Source organism: Neoarius graeffei, chromosome 4 (assembly GCF_027579695.1).
Source record: "Neoarius graeffei isolate fNeoGra1 chromosome 4, fNeoGra1.pri, whole genome shotgun sequence".
Classification (NCBI taxonomy): Eukaryota; Metazoa; Chordata; class Actinopteri; order Siluriformes; family Ariidae; genus Neoarius; species Neoarius graeffei.
In genome coordinates, this window is record NC_083572.1 from 89,135,776 (window position 1) to 89,153,682 (window position 17,907).

General features: G+C 45.7%; 1 protein-coding gene across 1 annotated transcript in view; it reads left to right on the forward strand.

Annotated features, from left to right (window-relative positions):
• ghrhrb (growth hormone releasing hormone receptor b) overlaps positions 1-17,907 on the forward strand; it is a 184,096-nt gene that overhangs the window by 127,351 nt on the left and 38,838 nt on the right. The gene's annotated exons all lie outside the window — the stretch shown is intronic.

Here is a 17,907-nt window from a genome sequence, read left to right on the forward strand (position 1 = left end):
TCTCCCAGGGACACACACACACACACACACGCGCGCGCACACACGCACGTCACCTGGTTGGGGAGAGAGCTCCCTTCCTCTGCTCTCTCTCTCCTTATAGGGCGCGGTCACTGGGGAAGACACACAAACCCAGATTAACAGACATCAGGTGCAGTGATTCTGCCACTTACCTTCCCTGACTCTGCCTTCCGGTCACAGACCGACGCTTGACCACGCCCCCGCTGCCACATACCCCCAGCGCCCGACTCAGGCTGGGCAGCCATCCGGCCTGCAGCTGACTACCCCCCCCCCCTTGACGGGAGAGGAAGTCCGCCATGACCATCTGCGCCCCCCAGCCTGTGGATCACCTTGAAATTAAAGGGCTGGAGTGCCAGATACCAATGGGTGAGCCGCACGTTGGCATCCTTCATGCGGTAGAGCCACTGGAGGGGCGTGTGGTCCAAACAGAGGGTGAAAGGGCGCCCCAGGAGGTAGTAGAGGAGGGCGAGGACTGCCCACTTGATCGCCAGCTATGGTGCTGTAGCGCCCCTCACGCACCGACAGCTTCCTGCTGATGTAGAGCACGGGGCGGTCCTCCACCTCCTGGGACAGAACGGCCCCCAGCCCCCTGTTTGAGGCATCCGTCTGCAACATAAAGGGGAGAGAAAAGTCAGGGGAGTGTAACAGTGGCCCCCCGCACAGTGCAGCCTTCACCTCAGAGAAAGCCCGCTGGCATTACTCCGTCCACTGGACCGAATCTGGTGCCCCCTTTTTAGTGAGATCAGTCAGTGGGCTGGTGACGTCTGAATAATTAGGTATAAACCTACGATAGTAGCCAGCCAGCCCCAGGAACTGTCTCACCCCCTTTTTGGTCTTGGGCCTCGGGCAGGCCGCAATCGCCACTGTCTTATTAATTTGGGGACACACTTGCCCATTGCCCAAGTGGAAGCCCAGATACCGTACTTCCACCCACCCAATCACACACTTCTTCGGGTTGGCTGTGAGACCCACTCACCTCAGCGACCCAAGGACGGCCCTCAGGTGTTGCAGGTGCCGCGGCCAGTCATTACTATAGATTATGATGTCGTCTAAGTACGCGGCCGCATAGGTGGCGTGGGGGCAGAGGACCCTGTCCATAAGCCGCTGGAATGTAGCAGGCGCCCCAAACAACCCAAAAGGAAGTGTGACAAATTGGTGTAAGCCAAACGGTGTGGAAAAGGCCGCTTTTTCTCGGGATAGTGGAGTCAAGGGGATCTGCCAATAACCCTTTGTCAAATTCAATGTCGAATAAAAGCGAGCCGTGCCTAGTCGATCCAGCAACTTGTCAATATGAGGCATTGGGTACGCATCGAATTTAGACACTGTGTTGACTTTGATAGTCCACACAGAACCGGACCGACCTGTTGGCCTTGGGAACCAAGACCACTGGGCTGCTCCAGTCACTGTGGGACTCCTCGACGATGCCCATTTCGAGCATGGCCTTGAGTTCTTCCCGAACCACCTTTTTCTTGTGTTTGGGCAGCCTGTAAAGGCGGCTGCGCACTACCACCCCCGGAGGCGTCTCAGTGTGGTGTTCTATGAGGCGGGTGCGGCCGGGCAGGGGCGAGAACACGTCCAAAAATTCGGTCTGCAACTGGGCAACCTCCATGAGTTGGGTCGAGGAGAGGTGGTCTCCACAGGGGACCAGAGAGGTACACGATGTCAATGTTCCCTTTTGAACCTCCAGCCCCAGCTCCGCCTTCTCTGGAACCAACAACACCAATGCCACGGGGACCTCCTCGTTCCAGAGTTTGAGCAGATTGAGGTGGTAAATCTGTAGCACCCCGCCCCTGTCCATCCACCTCACCTCATAGTCAATGTCCCCGACTTCTCGTGTGACCTCAAAGGGTCCTTGCCACTTGGCAATCAATTTGGAGCTCGACATAGACAACAGTACGAGTACTTTATCTCCTGGTGCAAACTCCCTAAAGGTGCATACCCCTGTCGTACAGGCAGATTTGACGTTCTTGGGCCTGCCGCAAATTCTCCTGGGTTAGGTGTGTCAGTGTGTGGAGTTTTGCACGCAGATCGATAACGTATTGGATTTCATTTTTGCTGGATGAAGGTCCCTCCTCCCAATTTTCCCGCAGTACATCTAAGATGCCGCGCAGCTTACACCCATATAATAATTAGAATGGGGAGAACCCCGTGGAGGCTTGGGGGACCTCTCGCACTGCGAATAACAGGGGTTCGAGCCATTTATCCTAATTACATGTGTCCTCACGTACAAACTTTTTAATTATGTTCTTGAGGGTGCGATTGAACTGTTAGACTAAGCCGTCCCTTTGTGGGTGATAAAGGCTGGTGCGGATCGGCCTAATTCCCAATGGCCCATACAGTTCGCGCAGGGTGCGTGACATAAATGAAGTGCCTTGATCAGTCAGAATCTCTTTGGGGATTCCGACTTGGGAGATGACATGGAAGAGTGCTTCCGCAATACTGCATGCTGAGGCATTGCGAAGAGGCATTGCGAAGAGGCACTGCTTCCAGGTATCACGTTGCATAGTCCACCAGAACTAAAATACTGTAAAGCGATACCCTCATGTTGACCGATCTAATGGCCCAACGAGATCCATCCCAATTCTTTCGAACGGGGTCTCAGTTAATGGCAGAGGGCACAAAGGCGCTTTTGGAATGGCCACTGGATTTACTAACTGGCATTCGCGGCACGTTGTACACCACCTACGGACATCACCGCGAATCCCTGGCCAATAGAACTGGGCCATTATTTGGGCTAGTGTCTTATCTTGCCCTAAGTGTCCGGCCATGGGATTAAAGTGAGCCGCCTGGAATACCAATTCCCGGTGGCTCTTTGGGATTAAAAGTTGCGTAATCGGCTTCTTACTCTGAGTGTCTTGCGTCACTCGGTATAACCTATCCTTCATAATGGAGAAATAGGGGAAGGATGGGGTGGCGTTTGGCTGGAGCATTTGACCATCGATTACTCTCACTTGGTCAAACGCATGCCGCAGAGTCTTGTCTCATGACTGCTCTAACGGGAAATCTGTGAGGGATTCTCCAAGAGAGGGAGGAGGAGCTAGCGGCTCCTCACTCTGACGCAGAGATGACGTAGACGGCTCTGTGACAGCTGCTCCTGCCAATGCCACACTGGGACCTCCCCCTGCTAAACTACGGCAGGAACCACTCTTCACTAAATGAGTCATTCATTCCCGAAATCCCGGCCAATCAGTCCCCAAAATTATCGAGTGGGTAAGGCGAGGAATAACCACCGCCTTTACACTAGATTTCTCCCCTCGAAATAGAATGTGGACCGACACTGAAGGGTAGTTGTGAACATCCCCGGGCACACACAACACCTTCACCAATTGTGCTCCCCACAATGCCTCGTCTTGCACCAGACTTTGGTGGATTGAGGTCTGATTACAGCTGGAGTCCACCAAAGCCTGATATATATCCCCTTGGACACTCACCGGTATGCGATATGCTCCAGCCAGATCGAGGGCGGTTCCTGGCGCGTCGGGGATCAGGACCACCGCACCCACCTCCATTGCCGAGCACTGATTCTGGAGGTGCCCCGGCTCCCCACAGCACCAGCAAACCAGCCCGGGCTCTCTCTCTGCACCAGCGCTCTGGGGCTCGCTCACCTGAGGGGGGGGGGGGGGGGGGGGGCGAGACAGACACGGAAGCAGGAAACAATAGGGCACCACGGGTGTGGTGGGCCGGCTGGGGTGGAGCCAGCCCCCGCCTCTGCGGTGGGGGAATGGGGCGAGCACGAGGAACAGAAGGGGAGAGAGAGAGAGAGAGAGGAGAAGAGGAAACATGCTGTCCTGCCGTTGGAACAACTGCCAAATGGTCCTCCACCAGCTCGATGGCCTGATCCAGCGACGCCGGGTGATGGCGCTGGACCCACTCCACGGTCCCCTCGGGCAGCCGGGCGATGAACTGCTCCAGTACTACCAGATCGACGATTCCCTCAGCGTTGCAGTTGTCAGCCCTCAGCCACCACCGGCAGGCGTCCCGGAGTTGCTGGCCAAACGCAAACAGCCGGCCGACCTCCTCTAGGCGTAGAGCGCGGAAGCGCTGGCGTTGTTGTTCTGGGGTGCACCCCACACGCTGGAGGACGGCCCGGCGCAGGTCTGCGTAGACCAGCCGGCTGTCGGTGGAGAGCTGTAGTGCGGCCAGCTGCGCCTCGCCTGTTAGCAGGGGGAGGAGGTGCACCGCACGCTGTTCCACCGGCCAGCCCCAGGCGTCTGTTGCTTGCTCAAAGAGCGCTAGGAAGTCCTCGGGGTCATCATGTGGGCCCATCTTCGTTAGGGTGAGGTGGGGAGGGCCCGCGGCAGTGGAGGTGGTGGACCCTGCCGATGCGAGGAGGTGCCGGAACACCTGACGATCTTCCTGTTGCGCCAGCACCAGGGCCTCGAACCTTTGCTCTTGCTCCTTTCGAAGGGCGATCAGAGCCTGGTGCTGGGTCTGTTGGGCCGTGGCGAGGGCGTGGATCAGGTCCGCGAAGTGGGAGGACTCCATGGGGCTGTTCTCCTCTGTGCTCCAAGTCCAGGGTTTCGGCACCACTGTAGTATGAGAGTGGGTGGGTGGAGCACAGAAGTACAGCAGGCCAGAACTGAGTTCCAAAAAAAACCTCTTTATTTTCTACTTTTCAGTGTAAACTTATTCTCCCAGGCACACACACATACACAAGTCGCCTGGTTGGGGAGAGAGCTCCCTTCCTCTGCTCTCTCTCTCCTTATATAGGGCGCGGTCACTGGGGAAGACACACAAACACAGATTAACAGACATCAGGTGCAGTGATTCTGCCACTTAGATTAGATTCGCTTTATTCATCCCACATCGGGGAAATTCACTTACCTTCCCTGACTCCGCCCTCCGGTCACAGACCAACGCTTGACCACGCCCCCACTGCCACATCCTGTATGGGCCCCAGGGGGTCCCTGGTGGGCCCCTGGTTAGTGGATATTTGGATTTTTGTTTGTCTTGGGTTAACCTCACCATTTCTCGACAGATCTTCAACAAATTTGACATGGAAGTCTGGGGGCAACCCAGAATTTTGCAAAACCCGGGAAACACCAGGTAACCTGCTAGTATTGGATAAATCCTTGGTTCAGAACAAGATGAGTTAGAGGGACTTGATACAGAAAGTAATTGTTATGGGTGACGGGATGTGGTGAGTAAGATCCAAAAGCAGAAACACAAACCAGAAATTCCAATGAATAAAAAAAGATTTAATTAAAGTCCAAGAGAATAAACAAACAAAAATAGCAAAAATAGTCCAGACAAAAAAAACTGTAAACAAAAAACGTAGCACAAAAACATGAAAAAATGGCAAGACGAGAGTGCAAAAACTGTGGCAAAGAATAGGCAAAAACAGAGAGCAAAAATTCAGGAAGCAAAATGGCACAGACACGATGTGAGAAACAGATAAGACATTCTGGCAAAGTCCCCTTCTGAGAACGGCCTATTTATACACAGCAGAGCAGACCAGGGCGGCACGGTGGTGTAGTGGTTAGCACTGTCGCCTCACAGCAAGAAGGTCCGGGTTCGAGCCCCGTGGCCGGCGAGGGCCTTTCTGTGTGGAGTTTGCATGTTCTCCCCATGTCCGCGTGGGTTTCCTCCGGGTGCTCCGGTTTCCCCCACAGTCCAAAGACATGCAGGTTAGGTTAACTGGTGACTCTAAATTGACTGTAGGTGTGAATGTGAGTGTGAATGGTTGTCTGTGTCTATGTGTCAGCCCTGTGATGACCTGGCGACTTGTCCAGGGTGTACCCCGCCTTTCACCCGTAGTCAGCTGGGATAGGCTCCAGCTTGCCTGCGACCCTGTAGAAGGATAAAGTGGCTAGAGATAATGAGATGAGATGAGAGCAGACCAGGAAGTGAATGCCGGCAGGATGGAAATCCCATCCCGGATCCAGATTGCGCTGAGCTGGGAGATAATAAATCTCTGGAGTGGAAGTCTGGGGCGGATCATGACAGTAATGTCATTTAATGACTAAATTGTTTTAATGAAAAGATAGTTGTGTATAGAATATACGGCTACTTCATATAAAAGTGTATTAATTCTTTTACGTTTTTCTTGTGGTGATTTACTCTTTCACTAAGATCCTAAAACAGTCTCTTATTTGTCATCAGTAAACAAATATCTACACTGGCAGTTCAAAGTTGCCAACAGAACCTTTTTACAAACAGAACACAGAGAAATTCCACGTATACAGGTATAAACATTTCAGTACATCTGATTGTGCATGTTTATGTAATGGAGCTGCAGTGATGCAAAATGAATTTTAGAGGACAGAGTGTACCATATGTGGCACTCGCGGCTGTGACGGGGAAAACACAGACACACAACGCAGGTCTCATTAGAACAAATATGTGCCTTTTTAATGAAAAATAAGGAATGGGGAAGTGCTGGGAGTGTGAGAGGTGCAGTCAGTGCAAGCACCAGAGAGCTCAAGCCAGTTTAAGGTGAGGTCCCAGGCAGGGGCTGGCTGCGTCTGGGTCTTTTGGCGAGCTTCCAGGCAGTGTAAATGTGAGTGTTCACCAGCGAAAAGTAAAGGGTTCTTAGTGTCTTCTTCACCATCCTTAGCGTAAGTGAGGTTGCCTGATTGGAGAAAGGAAGCCAGAATCACAAGACATGCACACAATAAACCCCACTAACCTCTGGGTGTGGTGGCACCTCTTTATACTCCACTGGCTGATTGAGAAGGGTGGATTGAGGCACCATTTATGTTGCTCCAGCCATGTGCAATCAGTGGGCCCCACCCTATAGCCACGCTGCTTTCAACTGTCCAAAACAATGGTGCTGAAGTGTCACTGTCTTTTCATCACCATACGCGCAGTTGTGTGAGGAGAGATGTGTTGTTTAGGTGGCAGTTTCCTCAGGGCACCATCGCACATATTACATCATGCCATATCAGTGGTGTTGGAGCATGTCTGCATCCGAGCCTGCACGGCATTGAGTTGCCAGTTAGGTCAGGATAAATACAGTGTGTCTATACCAGGCTTGTAGTACTCGAGTCCAGGACTCGGACTCAAGTCCAACTCATGCCCTAATTTTAAGGACTCGTGACTCGACTTGGACTTGAACACTGATGACTCAGACTTGGACTCAGACTCGTGCAGTAACTGCATCTGGACTCGTAAATTGAAGACAAGGACTCAGATTATTTTTTTTGTAACATGCCATAATAATTTGGCATAAGATATGTATATCTATATTCATTTTTGCACTAATTTTGTGCAAGAGTGTCACACTTGCATGCCTTAGTGCGTGCATCAGATAGACTCTCAGACGTGCTCTGGACAGAGTGCATGCCAAGCGGATTCTCGCACGTCATAAACGGCTCATAATTGCACAGGATTAAGGCGCAATCAGCACGCTGACATAAAAACTGTGAAAACACACTTACTTTGCGAAGTATTGAGTTGCGTTGCTGACACATTACCAAGCCTTATTTCCTTGTTTGGGTTCCTGATTCCTAATTTCCTATTTCTCGTCTTTGATTCTGCCGATTCTCCGATAGCCTGTTTGTGTCTCGCTCGACCTATCGCCTGTTTCGCTGTTTTATGATTTTACCTGCTGTTCTGGATCCGTCTTCACTTGGATTAATAAACACACCTTCTGCACTTACATCCATCTCCCAACCATCTCTGACAGAATACTTCACACTCCCTGATAAAGAGAAGCACATTCACCTGTTCATACGTCATGTTCAGGAACAAACTAACGTTAATGGCGCTAAAACAGCCACCGTCAAATGGTGCGGTTGGAGTCTTGTTCTCGGACTCAACTCAGATCAATAGTGGACTTGACTCAGACTCGACTCAGCTTCTTCGCCAGGGCTGTAAAAGCTCTGCTGGAGGCCTGATCCAGACTTGGACTCACACTCTGCACTTTACTGTGTTTGGCTACATTGAATAATTACATACTGCAATTTATACTGCTGAGTATATACCAATATGCTGCTTTTTAAAAGGTTATGTATAATATTTATTTATTTATTTTTATTTTATTGATATGCTGCTGTGATCTGAGCCCTCAAACAGTGTTTTGTTGTATAGAAATGTGCAATGACAATAAAGAATCTATCTATCTCAGATCAATAGTGGATTTGACTCGGACTCGAATTGAAAATTTTTTAATAACTTGGACTTGACTCAGACTTGAACACTGGGGACTCGAGACTGGACTCAGACTCGACGTTTAGTGACTCGACTACAACACTGGTCTATACCTAATAAACTGAACATCTGGAAGTAGCCGAAAAACATTGGACATTGATTAATTCCAATTACATAACTGTTAGTTCTGGTCCATTAATTTCTTTCGATGAGCTGCTTTCTCATTTCACTGTTTGTATCACTTCACTTATCTGTATTAGCCATGTAAAATTTCAATTCGAGCAACAGTCCCACTGAAACCTTTACTACAGTAGAGTTAGTGAGATCATTAGTGAGTTAGTGAGACAATACGTTTTTCATAAAAATAACTTTTGATGTAAAATAAGAAAGCTTGTCAGATGAAGTTGGAAAGGAAGAAAGGAAGTCAATTTTATCGGATAGTTCCTTTAATAAATGGTACAAATCATTGTGAGCCAGCTAGCTTATAGGCTATCAGTGAGTGTGGCTTCATTGGGATTTGTTCTTGGGTGGCACCGTGGTGTAGTGGTTAGCACTGTCACCTCACAGCAAGAAGGTTCTGGGTTCGGGCCCAGTGGCTGACCGGGGGCTTTTCTGTGTGGAGTTTGCATGTTCTCCCCGTGTCTGTGTGGGTTTCCTCTGAGTGCTCCGATTTTCCCCACAGTCCAAAGACATGTGGTTAGGTTAGCATGGGGCAGCCATGGCCTGAGGTTGAGCTGAAGTCCCCTTGAGCAAGGCACCTAACCCCCAACTGCTCCCCGGGTGCTGTAGTGTAGCTGCCCACTGCTCTGGGTATGTGTGTGTGCTCATTGCTCACTTGTGTGTGCATGTGTGTGTTCACTGCTTCAGATGGGTTAAATGCAGAGGAGGAATTTCATTGTGTGCTTAAGTCTGTGCTTGAGTGTACGTGTGGCAAATAAAAGCTTCTTCTTGTTATTTGGCCATACTGTGTCCAAAATGTCAGTTAGTCCATTCTTATCTCACATCTTGAAAAGTTTTCTCTTAGTTTTCACTCAGCACACAATTTATTAGTGTCTTATAATGATGGCATGTTCCTGAAAAAGCCTGAATTTGTCAAAGTTTTGGAAGAGTTATTGAGGAGTCACAGTGTCGAGGAACTTGAGTGTTTTTAGGAGGAAGACAGCGGGGATTTAGCTGAAGAACAAACAGCAAGGACTGAACCTGGTCCTTGAAATGTACGTCAGCTATGTTGCTTTCTTTTTCTGATTTTTGCATGTAGCATAGAATTTTTTTTTGCATGTAGCATTGAAATATATATTTTACATGTAATATAGAAATATATATTTTTTGATTATGCAGCATCGAAATACAGTACCAGTCAAAATTTTGTACACCCCTACTCGTTTATAGTTTTTTCCGTATGTTGACTATTTTCTACATTGTAGAACAATACTGAAGGCATCAAAACTATGAAATAACATCTGGTAGATAATATGGAATTATGTGGTTGACAAAAAAAGTGTTAAAATATGTTTCATGTTTTAGATTCTTCGAAGTACCTAGCGTTTACCTTGATGACGCTTTGCACACTATTGGCATTATCTTAACCAGCTTCATGAGGTAGTCACCTGGAATGCTTTTCAATTAACAGGTGCCTCATCTAAAATTAATTAGTGGATTAATTTACTGCCTTCTTTATGTGTTTGAGATCAAACAGTAAATAGTAAAAATACAGTAAACAGCCCTATTCCACAACTGTAGTAATCCATATTGTGTCAAGAACCGCTGAACTAAGTAAAGAGAAATGACATCCATCATTACTTTAAGACATGAAATGACTTTTAATTAATAAAAATAAATAAGAACCATTGAATTAGAAGGTGTGTTCAAACTTTTGACTGGTACTGTATTTATTTTTACATTTAACATGGAAATACATTTTGCATCTACACTCTCAGAAAATAAAGTGCATTACTGTACCTTTAGGGGTACAATGGCTTGTCACTAGGGCAGTACCCTATAAGGTACTTATTTGTAGCCTTTATATACTAATTGGGACCATATATGTACCTTTTTGGCCCTAAAAAGGTACACATAGTTACCTTGCGGTCCAATAATGAGCCCTAGGGGGTACATTAGTGTAGATTGTACCTTAGGGGACAGAAATGGACTCCTACTGTACCCCTGTTTCTGACAGTGTAGCATGGATGTTTTATGCCTTGCACTTCATGTAGTAATAAACAACGGCAAATGCATCAGCATGGACTCTTTGAAAGCTAAATATAAATATTATAGAATTATTATTATATCAATATCATAGCCAATTTAGCATTAAAGGTCAACTAAGTTAAAAAAAATTAACTTTCATAATATGTTTATTCTTACCTAAAAACACAAAACCTGACTTGGAAGTAAAGCAAGAAAGTTGTTCTTCTCAAAATCGTATATTTTTAGTGAAGTTACAAAATATCCCTTTCTGATTGGACAACAGGTGATGATGTATGTTTCAGAATACAATGCAGAAAGTACCTGAAGAAGTCCCTGCAGTTTTTGTGGAAATGATCGATAAGGATCGAAATAAAAGGGACACATTGTGTTGTGCATTGTTTTCCATTGTGTCACGAAAGGTGTAGGCCTGTGTAGCAAATAAGATGTTATTATTTCAACGCCCTGATTTGTAGGTTGACTATTTTCATTCCGTGACACAGGTGCACATGCTCTGCCTGTGCGTCAATGCCGACTGCCGTCGAATCAGTGTGCTGCAGAGAGATCCCCGAAGTGGCTGCAAAAATATAAGCCTACAATGAGCAACAGAATGCACAACTAGAGTGCATCACGTCTCACCCAGGCTTTCAAACAGTCTGCCTGGATAGATGGGTACTGGAGACAGCACACTACCAGTATGTGCAGCAGTATGGTGGGCAGTGTTCGAACTATGCCGATATTTTCGGGGGGTCCCTTTTTTTCCCTTGGGGGGGGGTGCTTGCGCTTGTCTCAGAGCGCGGATCTCCAAACACATGAGAAGCCTATCTTACGCACATACCACGCAGACTCCACACCTCCACACACGCATCGCGTCTGAAGTCATAACTCATCAGGGGAAATCGTGTCCGCATTGGCATGTTCAAAAAACAACCTCGCGTCAACAATGATACCACACGCAAGAAAAAAAAAACAGTCAGGCTACTCAACACATCTGATCCACAGCAGCACCAAAGCATCACTGGAAATCATGTCAACAACCAATCTTCCACAACACTTCGGATATGCAAATGCTTCCCGTTACACACGATTGCTATGTCAATAAACATCATTTTGCCAATATTTTAGAGAACCCCCAACATTTCCCAAATCATGTTTTCAAGGGATCCCATGTCTGTTTCAGGGGATCTCGGATCCCCCGAGTACCCCCGTAGTTCGAACGGTGATGGTGGGCATGCAAGGCAGGATCCATCTGAAAATGAGTGAGTTGTCCCCCTAGAATTCTGATTGGTAACAAAAGTGCCGAGATTTCATGTATTGCTGCAGCTAAAGTCATCACTACTGTAGTAAAATAATAATAATAAAACCACACACAAAGTAAATTCACAAAGTACACTGAATTTACAGGAAATTCAGGCATACTGCATATCGGCAGCTGGCTAGATGGTGCTGGGAGTACCTAGGCTGTCTTGTTCGCGTTCCACTGCCATCCTGTGCAGTCACAAAGATCTGGGAGACATTCCCATCCACTGAATATACAGATTTCCAGGATGTGGTGTAATGTGGCAAATAAAGATGTTTGAATGTATACTTGAATCAGATTTATTTGTTCTAATGCATTTGTTAACCCTATAACAAAGACAAACCAGAGGTCCAAAGACCTGGGAAAAGGATTCACACAGCAATCCTTCCCAATCCAGTGTGGATACATTATATGTCCATAATCAACACTAACACTTGCCTGAAATAACCTCAGCAATGATAACAAAAATAATAATAATAATAATAATAATAATAATAATAAATATGTATGGTGTTGAAACAGAACTGAAAAAGTTTTCAAAGACCCAAAAAGGCACAAGATCATACATGACACACATTTGCCCATCAAAAGTTTATCTGATGTGTACATACAGCACAATACAATCATTTTTTGGAAAATCGGCTGTGACAGCATCGGATTATCTCCTCTTTGGGGGGGTACACATGGCCGCTGCTCAAAGGTGGTGGTGATGGCTGCCTCTCTGGTGGTGAAGTGTCAAAGTCTTGCTCCGATACATCAGCCATGAGTTCCTCAACATAGGCTACACACATTAGAAAAACGTGTCAAACATTCAAAAGAAGATTACTGCTTTTAGTTTTGGTGGGCTGTCTGTTTTGTAACACTAGGTAAAGCGTTTTACAAATCAGTGCAAAGCCAATATGTGATAAATGTATGGGGGAAATCACAACCTACATAACGTGACATTTTCCACCTTTGACTTACAGTAGTTGCATGGTTCTTAGCTTAGCTGAAGCACTTCCTGGCTTGTACTTTGGTTTTCGAATACTATTGCGTAGGTCCCCTTTACTTGTCCTTGCCTGCTCTCTGTCACTGTTTGCGTTGTAGTGTAGTGCTGCCAAATGAATCCTGAGATAGAAATGATAGGAAAGAAACAATGATTTTGTTGATGCTGTTAATATTGATACTGAATGTGATGTTATCTATTATCAGCATGAAAACAGCAACATTCTGAGTTATCAAGATTAGCGAGAGGTATGAACTTACCTGCTGAGGATGCCATGATATCTGTACGACTTCATTTTTGGCGCAAATTTTTTGATGGTCTCATCTTTGGGGAAGCAATGAAAGCTTACCCCGTCTTTATATGTATTGCCACAACCTGCGATTATACACCGAGTAGGCATGGCTGGGGACTGTAGGCGAAAACTCTGGACTCAGTCTTTGTAAGTAACTAAATCAACTCAAATTACTTTCCGCACTTCAGTCCAGGTGCAACGACTATGCCACCGTGTTATTCTGAAACATACATCACGAGGTCGCGTGACCTATCTCATGCTCGTGAGTTTATTTTTTGAAGGGTGGAGCTTTGGGTCCTGAAAAACAGATGAAATACCGCTTTCCAGCAATTAGTGCACATTCACAAAATCACGCTCAGAAATGTAAGGTATCTCTCTGGATACATGAAAACACATTTGGATCACCGTGGAATTTTGTTTTTTTAACTTAGTTGACCTTTAAGTATCGGTGATTTGGCGAACTTATTGTACTTTATATTCGTGATTCCCATTTCATTCCCAACCGGCAGGCTACAGATTTGAGTCGAGTCAAAGAGGATGAGTGGAATAACTGGCTAAAGGCACAACTGGCTATGACTGGCTTTTTTGTTTGAAATCCCTCAGAAAGTAGCTCTTAGTGACATGCAGGTCTAGAATTGTAGATTTTGGGAGTGGTGAAGCCACAAGTTCAGAGCTGAGCTGTCAGTGAAGTGTCCAGCTGTAGTGACAAGCTGTGTACCCAGTGAAAATTGTGGACACTTCAACATCTGCCAAGATAGACAAAGCCTCAGCTGGGAGAAAACACTGTGTATTCTGCCCTTAAAGGAAGAAGTATGGCAAGACTATTATGCCAATGAGAGAGGTTTGATGCCATTTGGAGATATTTTCGATTATATTTATTGGTGGTTTGTGTCATTTGGACATGTTTTTAGCAATCCTTGCTATTTCTGGACTTTGTCTGATATTTTTGAAGACATTGTTCCTTTTTAGAGGCATTGTGCCATTTCTAAAGGCATTATGCAAATGGGAGAGATTTGGTGCCATTTGGAGGCATTCAGTGCCATTTGAAGAGACTTGGTGCCATTTGGAAATATTTTTATGCAAAACCTTGCACAGAATTTTAGCGGTTGGAGATAACTCCTTTAGTTACCAAGTCAACAGTTGACTTGCTAACTTTAAGACTGCAGTTGTTATGAACAATTTTGCACTCAAGTTTCCATCAGTTAAGAATTTATAACTTCAACAAAACAGACTTCATATTAAAACTGTTAAAAATGTTATAATCACGTTGTCTGTTATCACCCAAATGAGGATGGGTTCCCTTTTGGGTCTGGTTCCTCTCGAGGTTTCTTCCTCATGTCATCTGTGGGAGTTTTTCCTTGCCATCGTCACCACAGGCTTGCTCATTGGGGATAGATTAGGGATAAAAGTCAAGTCAAGTTTATTTGTATAGCGCTTTTAACAATAAACATTGTCGCAAAGCAGCTTTACAGAATTTGAACGACTTAAAATATGAGCTAATTTCATCCCTAATCTATCCCCAATGAGCAAGCCTGTGGCGACGGTGGCAAGGAAAAACTCCCTCAGACGACATGAGGAAGAAACCGCGAGAGGAACCAGACTCAAAAGGGAACTCATCCCCATCCGGACAACAACAGATAACATGACTATAACATTAACAGTCCTAACAAAGTCAGCTTTGTTGATGCTATAAACCCCCCACCGACGGAAACCCGAGCACAAAACCATTCACGACAACCGTAGTCCCAAAGTCAGCAAGTCAACTGCAGTCCTAAAGTCAGCAAGTCAACTGCAGTCCCCAGCCACAAAAGCATCACTGCAAGAGTCCAGAGTGTCCTCCAGGCGCAAACCCCAACTGTCCACATGGGGCTGCCCTCCACAGGAGCAATGCGATGAGACTCCAACCAGACACAGGGCACCAGGATGGATCAGGCAGGTCCGAGGAGCAGAAGAGGTCAGCATCTCGATCCCAGGACCAACTTGTAACTCAGAGGGATAGATTTGGGGGGGGGAGAAGAGAGAGAAAACACAGGTTGTTAGGTATGCCCAATGTCACCTGAATAAGTAGGAACAGTATACATATTGCACTGAGTACAAGCAGGGACTCCGGCAACTAACTATGACAGCATAACTAAAAGGGGAGAGCCAGAAGGTAACACAGGCAAGAGGGAGCCCCGGGACATAAAGCAGCCAGCCACTACACCGTCAACAAACTCGAGTGAGCAAGCGAGTAGGGACCGACAGCATCCATACATCCCAGTTTACCAAAATACTCCATGTCTGAGGACCCTCCAGATCTACTCCTTTACCTCATAAACACCATTAACAAAAGTCTTGACTAAACAGATATGTTTTCAGCCTAGACTTAAACACTGAGACTGTGTCTGATTCCTGAACACTACTTGGAAGGCTGTTCCATAACTGTGGAGCTTTGTAAGAAAAGGCTCTGCCCCCTGATGTAACCTTCACTATACAAGGTACCAGCAAATAGCCTGCACCTTTTGATCCAAGTAGGCGTGGCGGGTCATAGAGGAGCAGAAGTTCACTCAGGTACTGTGGTGCGAGACCATTCAGTGCTTTAAAGGTCAATAGTAGTATTTTATAATCAATACGAAATTTGATTGGGAGCCAATTCAGTGTGGATAAGACAGGCGTGATGTGGTCATTTTTCTAGTTCTAGTAAGGACTCTTGCTGCTGCATTTTGAACTAACTGGAGCTTGTTTATGCACTTATTGGAACATCCAGACAGTAAGGCATTACAATAATCCAACCTGGAGGTAACAAAAGCATGAACTAGTTTTTCCGCATCATGTAGTAACATTAAATTTCTTATCTTAGCAGATTTCTGAGATGAAAGAAAGCTATCCAGGTAATGTTTTAAAATTAGCTCATGTTTAAAGTCATTAAAATTCTGTAAAGCTGCTTTGCGGCAATGTCTGTTATTAAAAGCACTATAAAAATAAACTTGACTTAAATTTTATATGCTTATGAGAAATCACTCGAGCCATTTCAAAGCATAGGAATGGGATTGATATGACCATTTATTTTGAGGATATAAGTATTTGTGTGAGAGGAAAAAAAACATTTTCTTTTACTTTTCTCTGGACATATTATGGAAAAACTGGAGCCCTGAGTTGCTACTTTCATATGAGCCATTAGAAGAAGAAACCAAGCCAAGAAGCCTTTATTTGTCTCACATACACTCAAGCACAGACTTAAAATTTAACCTCTGCATTTAACCCATCTGAAGCAGTGAACACACACATGCACACACAAGTGAGCAATGAGCACACATACAGTACATACCCAGAGCAGTGGGCAGCTATACTACAGCATCTGGGGAGCAGCTGGGGTTTAGGTGCCTTGCTCAAGGGCCCTTAAGCCCAACCTCAGGCCATGTCTGCCCCATGTTAACCTAACCGGGGGAAACCTGAGCACCTGGAGAACATGCAAACTCCACACAGAAAGGCCCCAGTCAGCCGCTGGGCTCGAACCCATAACCTTCTTGCTGTGAGGAGACAGTGCTAGCCACTACACCACCGTGCCACCCAAAATCTGTTCCAGTACTCTAGAGCACTCGGGCACAGAGGATTAACCACAACTGTGGAGTGTGACATGATAAATAAATTCAGTGCTGAACATGGGCACCCCAAAACACACGGAAATCACATTTTTGGCTTCTGGTAAAAATATGTGTTGAATGGCTGATATAAAGGGTGAAGCTCCACCATAATCTGTTATTTCCTGGCATACAACGTACAATATGTCAGAAATTATTGTTAATTAATAATCCTTTAATAACTAATTAACTATTACATATTTCAGAAAAGTTAGGGGTGGGTTTTTTTTATATATGAGTAGTTTCATTGTTTGGAAGTGAATCTTAAACTTACTGTCATATATTCAGAGCTGTCAGAACTCACATCATCTGAGCCAAAAGTCAAGATGACATAACTTTTCTTTCTGCCTCTCCATCATTCTATCACTTGCTTTCTTCTTCTTCTTCTTTTATCTGAACCTCTTTCTTTATATGCGTTTGCTCTGTCACAGCTGAATAAAACATTACAGTAGTATCACTCACCCTCCTTCTTTCTCTCTCTCTCCTTCTCTCTCTCTCTCTTTTTTTGCTCCATCTCTGTCCCCTTCAGCTTCCTGATCCACTTTGTTGATTTTCAGATTCATATTATTCAAACTATACTGGGATTTTGTGTCAAAATTCCATTAATCCTCCCTGCAGCTCTTCCCATTACTCCATTTCTCCCCAGACTGAAAGAGAAAATCTTGTACTAGCGTCAGTTGTGCACAGAGGCCGAAGATAATGTCAGAAACAGTACTAACAGCTCAGCATGCCAGCTAGTGAAATCATCTGTGATCTACACAACAGAAAAACAATAGCAACAACGGAAACCATAATCAAATCAAAAGAAATGCTAATCTTATTCACAGCAGTGACCATTGTCATTATGGAGAAAGTGTCCGCACTTCAAGTACCTTCTTCGGGATGGAGATTTAGGCCCTGTCCACACGGCAACGGATTCAGGTGACTCCGATACAATTGCTTATCGTTTAGGCCTGGCGTCCACACGGCACCGGCGTTTTGGGTGCCCAAAACGCAATCTTTTTGAGAACGGGTTCCAGAGTGGAAAGATCTGGCAACGTTGCCATTGTGAAGTCGCCTGGATGAGTAGAACGGATTTGTTTACGATGACGTCACAACCACATGACTGTCAGTGCTTCACGCCGGGTAGAAGTGTAACGAACTCAATGCGAGTTGTCAACAAATCCTATAACTTGGTTCATGAAACGTGCTTACAAAATATTTTCACTGTGAATATTTATTGTGTAATGGTGCAAAGTGAGAGAGAGAGAGAGAGAGAGAGAGAGAGAGAGAGAGAGACTCTGCCCTTAGGGCAGAGTCAATCCTGCCAGCAAAAATAGGGAAAAAAAGGAGCGATCTCACCTCTTCAGATGATGGTTTAAGTCCTACAATACATTCCTCAAAAAGGGCGTAGAAGAGCAAATTAATCCATCAACGT